Genomic DNA, 8,646 nt, shown 5'->3' on the forward strand with positions numbered 1-8,646 from the left:
GCTGACCCTCTGCGTACCTGACCCTGAGTCTTGAGGCCTGGACAGTGGTGTTGGAGTCTCCCTGGTCCTGAGCCCCATATGCCCAGCTGACGACATGGCCTGGCATCCCTACCTAGGTGCTGGTTCTGACTTGCACATCTGGCTCCGACCTATAGCTGCACTGATGCCAGACTCTGGCCATCTATGTCCAGAGTTTTCCTGGGATCTGGCAAACTTTTGATAACTACCATGCTCCAAGTCTTCACTCCAAATCCTGCCCAAATTCCAGTCAACCTGATTCCATAGCTCTGTTCTGCATTGGTGGGGATGGATGCAGCAGGAGTGCACTGCTGGAGAGAAGGCATTGAGAGGAACCTGCTGATTTAAGGGAGAAAATAAATGAGTTCAGATGAAAAATGTTGAGTTTGGCATGGTTTTGAAAAGAAAAAGAAATGTTTTGTCATCAGATTTTGATGATGAAAATAGAATGCAACCATACAGAGTAATGTAGAAAGCATGGACTTGCCAGCTATGTGACCTCAGGAGAATTACTGAACTCCTTTAAGACTCAGTTTCCTCACTTTTAAATAGTGGTAATCATTTCTAATGTGTAGTTTCTGTAATGAATAGAAATTCATAGTGATGAGACATGAGCCAGTGGTCTTCCGGATGAACTGGTGGTTGTCCCTTAGGTAGGTTCCTAGGACCTCAATGACTCCTGTGCCAATACCTAAGTCCCAGAGGACACGGGAACCTGGGAACAGGACATTTCTGTAACTCCTACTGCAAGGCTCAGAGTCTTTCAAATCAGTTAGATGATCCCTGCTTCCTCCTAGTTTACCTGTCTCATTCTAAAAGTGTTCCCACTTGGACAATAAAGAATATGGTCACCCTGCCTCTAATTATGTGAGACAGCAGAGATCAGGGTCCCCTCTGAAACACAGCTGATGAATCCAGCCGCACCTCAACAAGCAAACCTCGCTCTGGAGTGGAGAGTGTGTGTGCATCCTGGAAGCCTGCCTCCATGCTTCTACTCTGATAGTACACTGTGTGTCTCACCTTGCCCCTTGAATAATTGGTACCATGAGCAGTATTGAGGCTACCTTGGAAGGGGAGAGCCATTCTGGGTGTTGCGGTTGAGCGGGGATTGTGGGAGTCATGATCTTCAGCGGTTATATCCACAGTCAGCTGTGGCTTTATCAGCAGGTCTGCCATGAAAGGAAACATGGGCTTAGCAGGCTGCTTACAGCCCTGGTGACATATGCAGCATGGGGCCTCCCTGCTGGTCCTGTGAGACTGGAGCATGTCCTGTCAATGAAGGGAGAGTCACAGGGGGCTCGTCTCCATTCCAGATAGGAGGACAGAATCTATCTTTCTAGACACCTTGATAAGGTTCCTCAGGCAGGACCGTTTATAGTTCTTAGAAAATGAGCTGGAAGAAATTGAGAGGCTGCCCATTCCTAAGTCAAAGAAAAGATGTAGGGAAGGTGTTGGACTCACAAAGCCAGAGACCTGTGGAGGGTGTGTTAAGGTCCGGAATTGTCCCCCTCAGACAGACAGAGAACCCGCACAATAATGCAAGTCACACAGCGAGGTTTATTTCCAGCCGGCTGGGGTCCGAGTCTCTGCCCGACGCAGCGGGTTTTAATAAGGACCCCAAACACTTAAAGCCAAGGGGTTATATAGCATTTTCAAGGCCTTCCATAGCTTCTGAGAGTACAAGATAAACTTACAGGACTTACATAGCTTCAAAGAGTATAAGATTTACTACAGGACAAGGAGACCAGGAGTATAAGATAAGCTACAGAACTTCTAGTCTCCATGCTGCAACTGCCCACATCCTGGAATTTTATAATTATGTTGTTTCAGGCTAGGGGCTGTTAACCCTGACCTAAAGATAGCAGTTCTCATGCTAACAGTCTCTTACAGGTGCAGAGAAAGGGCCAATTTGGGAGCCAGTGAAGCTGCCACAGGTAGAGTGGCTGTGGGAATAAAGGTCAGTGGAAGACTGGAATAACGGGCCTTGTGGAGGACATTTCTGTAGAGAGCTTGTGCTTTGGCCCCTGCTGTGCCCCTCACATAAGGACCAAAGGGACAGAGCCAAAGAGCATACGGACGCATCAGGGAAACGCTAAAATTGACTCTGTGTGAGAACTGCACAGCCCTTGGCAAATTCTGTGGGGGTGCCAGGGCATCCCTACATCCCGACCTGAGTGCTTTTGAACTGAAGAAGTGGGGGCTGTGTCCCCATTATATTTGTCCACAGCAGGGACTTCACAATCTATACGCTGTGGTGTGCGTGTGCTGAAAGTAGGGGGAGCTCTATGGTCACCCCTGATAGCAGCTCCTGGACAGCTCTGTGCTTCCAGGTCTTGTTAGAAACCTGAAAGAGGACCTATAATTCATGAGATGCTGCCGATGAGGGATCAGCCACCACTGACTGCGTTTGGTGCAGGAGGTTTCCCAGTGAGGCGGGCACTCCAGTTGAAAATCTTAACTTCCTGTGCATTGTGGTGATGCTCACCCTTCCCTGTTGGAGACTGGGTGCCCCTCTTGGGGCACAGCTCACAGTGGTGTGTCGAGGAATGATGCCCCCTGCCAGGCTCATGTGGAGAGTCTATGCTTCAGCATGCATCCTATGTCACCTGGTTTATCCTCACCCTTGCCTGACATACGTGCTAAGCCTGGTGGGTGCACAGATAGAACTCAGTTATGGTTCTAGGTTTATGGAGGGGTGAGCCATCGAAAAAGGAGAAAATCGATGGGAGTAAATATGGAGATAAATGTCCCTTTCCCTCTCCTCACAAGAAGTATCATCCTCATCATGCTCTTACCTAAAAGAAGGTGATTTCCAGCTTAGGCCAGAGCGTGTGAGGGCCAGACTTGCCCCAGGGTCATGCTTCCTCTGACATGGGAGGGTGTCTCAAATGCACTGTGTCTGCTCAGGAACGTGGCATCGTTAAGCCAATTGGAAGGTTGTGGTTTGACAACCCACCTCCCTCAGACCTGGGCCTCCTCCTGAGTTCCAGGCATCTGAGCCATAAGCTGGAACCACCCCTCCTTTCTGCACCCAATCTGTCTGACCATGTCCCATCGTCCCAGTGGAAATATCAGCCTGCCGTTTCCACACCTCAGCCAGTGCTGCCTGACAGGCGTCCTCCACATCCAGCACCGCCAGCTCCTAGGGACACTTCTACCCTCATCCTCTCTACACATGGTTTCCAGAATGATCTTTACAAAACCTAAATCTGACCATATTGCCACTCAGTTGAAGACCCTGGCAGGGCTCTCATCTGGCTTGAGGATGCAGCTACCAGTCTTCAGGGTGGGGTCCAGGCACCCGTTCTGCACCCTAGCATCTGGCCCAGTGTTGGAGTCTGCATGGGGAGGCCCTGCAGATGTTTGCTGTGTGCATCATTGGGTGAGTTGTGTGGTTCTCTGTCGTGTCTGCAAGCACCCATAAATATACATCTATCCATACAAACACTCACTCCCTTTATGTTACCTCCATGCCAGCGTCTCTCACAGTTAGCTTAATTGAGATGGCACCTTCGTGGCTGCTGACAGGTCTCAATCCTGCAGGGCTGGCTCCTGTGGGGCCATAGGGAGCCCCTGCTCTGAAGATGGTGTGAAAGCTTCCTAACAGGCTCTGGAAGAAAACATAGCACATCCTGGGGCTGCTTTGAAATTGCCCATGTGCCTGCTGAGCTGGCATCATGAATACAGTGTCTCTTCAAGCTGAGCAGACAGGCAGCCAGGGCCAGTACTCAGGGCTCATGTGCTCAGGCCTGCCTGGCCCTCCTCTGTGCTACGTGCTTCCGGTATGGACACTTCCCCACCTCATCTCAGGCCTGACCCTGTGAATGCCTCATTTCTCTAACCTACAAATCCATCCTTTTTATATATCCAGCCAGGGCTTCATATCCTCTTGGAAGCCCCTCTCCTTCCTCTGAGATCCCATAGTTCATCTGATCTGTGTGTTTTGTTTTGTTTTGTTTTGTTTTGTTTTGGCACCAGCATTGGCTTTGATCTTCCCTACCTCCCTGTGTTTCCTCCTCCCTCCTCCATTTTGGCAAACTGATCACTTACTCTGTGTTAGACACTGAAAATACAGATGTGAAGAAGGTCCCTATGAAGCTGTAGGGAGCTCCCTTCTCTGCAGACATAGTGGGGGGTGGTGAGGTGCGACACTTACTTACAGTCTTTGGGAAGAAAACACAGCAAAGTCCTGGGGTCACTTTGGGGTGGCCTATGTGCCGGTTGTGTTGGAATCTGAAAATACAGATGTGAAGAAGGTGCACCCACACTCCCACCCCTGCTAACTGAGAGCTATGGGAACACACAGGTGGGGTCCTCACCTGGGCCTACAGCATGGGAATCGCTGGAAGGCTTCGTGGAGGAGGAGAGGTTTGAGTGTCACACTTAGAAGGAAGAAGGGCACTGAGTAATCAAGAAAGGGAGTATATGGAAGAGCTTTGCTGTCAGTGTGCAAGATGAGCTCTGAAGTGCCACCTGCTCAGCGGGGTGGGGCCACGCTGACTGCTGCAGCTGAGGGGAAAGTTTCTGGTAGCATGGATGTCCAAACTCAGTGCTGTCACTGAAATGCCCTGATGAGCATCCATGTGTCACACACAGACATTTTTCGGGGCACCATGCACATCACAGGTGTGCAGTGAAAAGTGCTGGAGGGACAGGAAGTCATGTTCTGGCAGTCGGGCTGATCCACACTTCCTTGAAGATGAACCATGTAGTTATGTGGCAACTTTTATGTTGCTTAAAATTATTTGTTTATTAAACCAGTCATATTTCACATTGCAGGATGTCTGAAAATACAGACGATAAGAGAAAATAAAAGAGTCCTAGCATATACAACTCCAAAATTGCTGATTTAAAAAGTATGTATGAATTTGTGGTGAAAAAATATCAATTGTTTGTTGCTTTAATTAGCATTCCCTTGACTATTAGGGAGTTTAAGCTTTTTTGTTGTTTTTCCATTGCACATTTAAATTTGCTCTTTTATGAACTAAGCACTTGCTTCTTGTCTTTTTTTGTTGATTTGTAAAAACTTAACAAAAGTTTTTTCTACACATTGAAACATAGTAACAAATGAGAAACCAAAACTCATAGACACAGACAATAGTTTAGTGGTTACCAGAGGGTAAGGGGGGGAGGGTGGTAGATGAGGGTAAAGGGGATCAAATATATGGTGATGGAAGGAGAACTGACTCTGGATGGTGAACACACAACGGGATTTATAGATGATGTCATACAGAATTGTACACCTGAAATCTATGTAACTTTACTAACAATTGTTACCCCAATAAACTTTAATTATAAAAAAATAGAAAGATGGTAACAATTTGATGAACATAACCAATATTTCCCTAAACAATGTTTATCTTTTTTTTTTTAAATAATTTGGTGTTTTCACTACTCAGAAATGTCTACTATCAATAAAGTTGAATCTATCATTTTCTTCTTTATGGTTTTTGTCTTTTACATCATGTTTAAAAATGTATCTCTCACTCCAATATTATATACATAGTTATCTATATGTATGCATCAAGTAGTTGTATAGTTTCCCTTTTACATCTAATTATTTAGTTCCTCTGTAATTTGTTCAATGTGTGGCACAAGGGTGAGAGCTAACCTAATTTATCTTCTCAGATGATCAGTACCTAATTTATTTGAAATGTCAACATTCTCATGAATTAATTACTCTTATATATACTTGAGTTATTTTCATAATTTCTATTTTGTTTAGTTATTTTCATAATTTCTATTTTGTTCTAACGAGTTGATGGTTTCCCCTCCATCAACACCAAAATGTTTTAATTATTTCAGTTTCTAGCTATGTTTATTATCTGGCAGGACTTGTTCCCTCTGAATATTCTACTTTTTCTTATTTTCCCCATTCTTTGTTGATAGATAAAATTTAGAATTATTTTGTTGATGAGTTCTAAAACTCCTTATTTCTAGTTGCCTATCTAATTTCCATTCTTTTCTCCTATGCAACTCTATTTTTACCAATGAGATATGAGTCATATTTTTCCTGCTGGTGGGGGGGGGGGTCCCAGACAAAAAAACCTTTTTTTTCCTGATGAAAAAGGACTCCCACATCTGATATGCATCATTTCCCCCTTTTATCCTGCCTGGACTGTGGCTGCGGTGTCTGGAGCTGCAATAGCTACATTGTGCCAATTGTACAGTTGACATAACAGAAAAGATAGAAAACAACAAGAAGATAAAGAAGCACAGAGCTCTTTTTGCCATCATGCAGCTGCCCTGAAGATTTCTACTTAGCTTTCTTTTCTTTCTGTCTGAGACCTAGGTGACCTGCGTCCTGGTCGTGCTTCTGACTCCAATTGACCTTGTGAACTTTGACAACCAACCAAAACTTTCTGAAGCTCAGCGCAGCTCATAAAATGATGTTCTGGATTGTTTAACAACCATGGACTCCAAGTACAGCAGCAACAACAAAGGAATCTCTCTCTACACAAATATATGAGGACGTAATTGTTGCAAGAAGCTGGAGTCGTCATTCCCAAAGGACATGTGGCTAAGTCACCAGATGAAGCTTACACAATTGCCAAAAGATTAGATTTAAAAGATGTGATAAAGGCACAGATTTTAGCTGGTGGTAAAGGAAAAGGAGCCTTTGAAGCAAGAGGAGTGAAGATAGTTTACTCTCCAGAAGAAGCAAAAGCTGTTTCCTTCACAAATGATTGGGAAAGACTTGTTTACCAAGAAAACAGCAGAAAAGGGCAGAATTTGCGATCAATTGGTTTGTGAGTGAAGACATCCCAGGAGAGAATAGTACTTTGCAATAACAATGGAGATCTCATTTCAAGGTCCTGTGTTAACAGGAAGTTCTCAAGGTGGTGCCAAGACTGAAGCTGTTACTGAGGAGACTCCTGAGGCCTCAGTTGAAGAACCTATTGATACTGCAGAACGCATGGAAAAGGAACATGCTGCCTGGCTTGCACAGAAGATGGGTTTTCCATCTAATGTGGATTCTGCAGCAGAAAACATAGTCAAGCTTAACCACTTTTTTCTGAAACATGATGCAACCATGGTAGAAATAAATCCAATGGTAGGGGATTCAGATGGAGCTGTGCTGTGTATGGATGCAAAGATCAGTTTTGGTTCTAATGCAGCTTACTTGTATCACCAGGAGAAAATCTTTGACCTGCAGGACTGGACCCAGGAAGATGAGCGGGATGGATGCAGCTAAGACAGAACTCAACTACACTGGCCTCGATGGGAGTACAGGCTGCCTAGTGAATGGTGCTGTTCAGCTATGGCCACAGTGGGTATAATAGAACTTCTCGGAGGGACTCCGGCCAGCTTTGTTGATATTGGTGGTGGTGTCACAGTCCATCCAGTAACAGCAGTATTTAAGCCAGGGGTGTCCAAACTTTTTTCAACGTTTTTTACCAAGGGCCATATGTGGTAAAATACACGAACAGCCAGGCCACTCACTCGAGGTGAAGTACGTATTGCCTCACCTGGTTTATTTAAGTAAACTAAATATGTTTTTGGAATTTGCTGTGGGCCAATTAACAATGGATTGTGGGCCGCAGTGGGCCCATGGGCTGCAGTTTGGACACCCTGATTTAAGCTTATCACTTCAGATAAAAAGTACTGGGCATTCTGGTCAATGCTTTTGGAGGAATCATGGGGTGTGACATTCCTGCATGGGGTATAGTCAAGGCAGTAAGTAAAGAATTTGGAAATTAAAATACGTGCTATGGTACAGTTATGAGTTGATGATGCTAAGGCACATACTGGACAGTGGACTTCAACAGTTTGCTTGTGGTGAGTTGGATGAAGCTGCTAAAATGGTTGTGAAACTCGCTGAAATGGTGACCTCAGCCAAGCAAGCCCAGGTGGATGTGAAATTTCAGTTGCCAATCTGATCTGAGAACCCAGAGGACGGCTGAAGACATTAAATGTGCTGTAATCGTTAAAAAATACTGTGTTCTGTATTATCATTATTCCTTTTCTCTTTGGTGTGTGCAGATTGTAATTACCATCTAGGAATAAAAACTTCTAAAAGCATTTGGTCTGCATTTAATTTTAATGTTGAGAGTAGGCTGTTTGTGGTAATACAGTTATCTAGTTTCTTTTGTTGTAGCTTTGTTTTTCACTTCTACAGAATGTCACTTGCGACATGATAGTTAATTATTGTGGGGTACAACACTTTTCATTGATATGTCCTATGAATAAAACAAATATGAAGATAAAGCTTTATTCTTTTTAGTATTAAAAATAGATCTAGGGCCGGCCTTGTGGCAGAGTACAGAAAGGTGGGCCTGGGGCTGGGAGTCAGTGAGGTGCAAAACATTGGAACAGCGCCAGCGTCTGTCTGTCTTGTAGCTATCTCCTCCAGCAGCATCCTGTTTACCTTCCCACCTTTCATCTCCTAGTTACGTTCCAGAAGAGTGAAAGTGTCCTCATTTCTATTTCTGGGAAACCAGAAAATTTGCTGACCACCCCTGGCCCAGAATAAACCATATGTGTGGACATGACACAGTGGGGTCTATTCTGAGACAGAGCTGGCCAACCATTCCAAGGTCACACTGCTTTACTACAGGCCACAGAGTGTACAAGAAGGGAGCACATCACTTTTTCAGTAGTTTCTAGGTCAGAAAGGACACTGCAGGG

At 44.9% G+C, this 8,646-nt stretch overlaps 1 pseudogene; it reads left to right on the forward strand.

Moving 5' to 3' along the window:
- The first annotated feature begins 3,695 nt into the window (after positions 1-3,695).
- On the forward strand, positions 3,696-7,744 carry LOC117020067 (succinate--CoA ligase [ADP-forming] subunit beta, mitochondrial-like; annotated as a pseudogene).
- The last annotated feature ends 902 nt before the right edge of the window (positions 7,745-8,646 follow it).

Source organism: Rhinolophus ferrumequinum, unplaced genomic scaffold (genome assembly GCF_004115265.2).
Source record: "Rhinolophus ferrumequinum isolate MPI-CBG mRhiFer1 unplaced genomic scaffold, mRhiFer1_v1.p scaffold_84_arrow_ctg1, whole genome shotgun sequence".
Lineage (NCBI taxonomy): Eukaryota > Metazoa > Chordata > Mammalia > Chiroptera > Rhinolophidae > Rhinolophus > Rhinolophus ferrumequinum.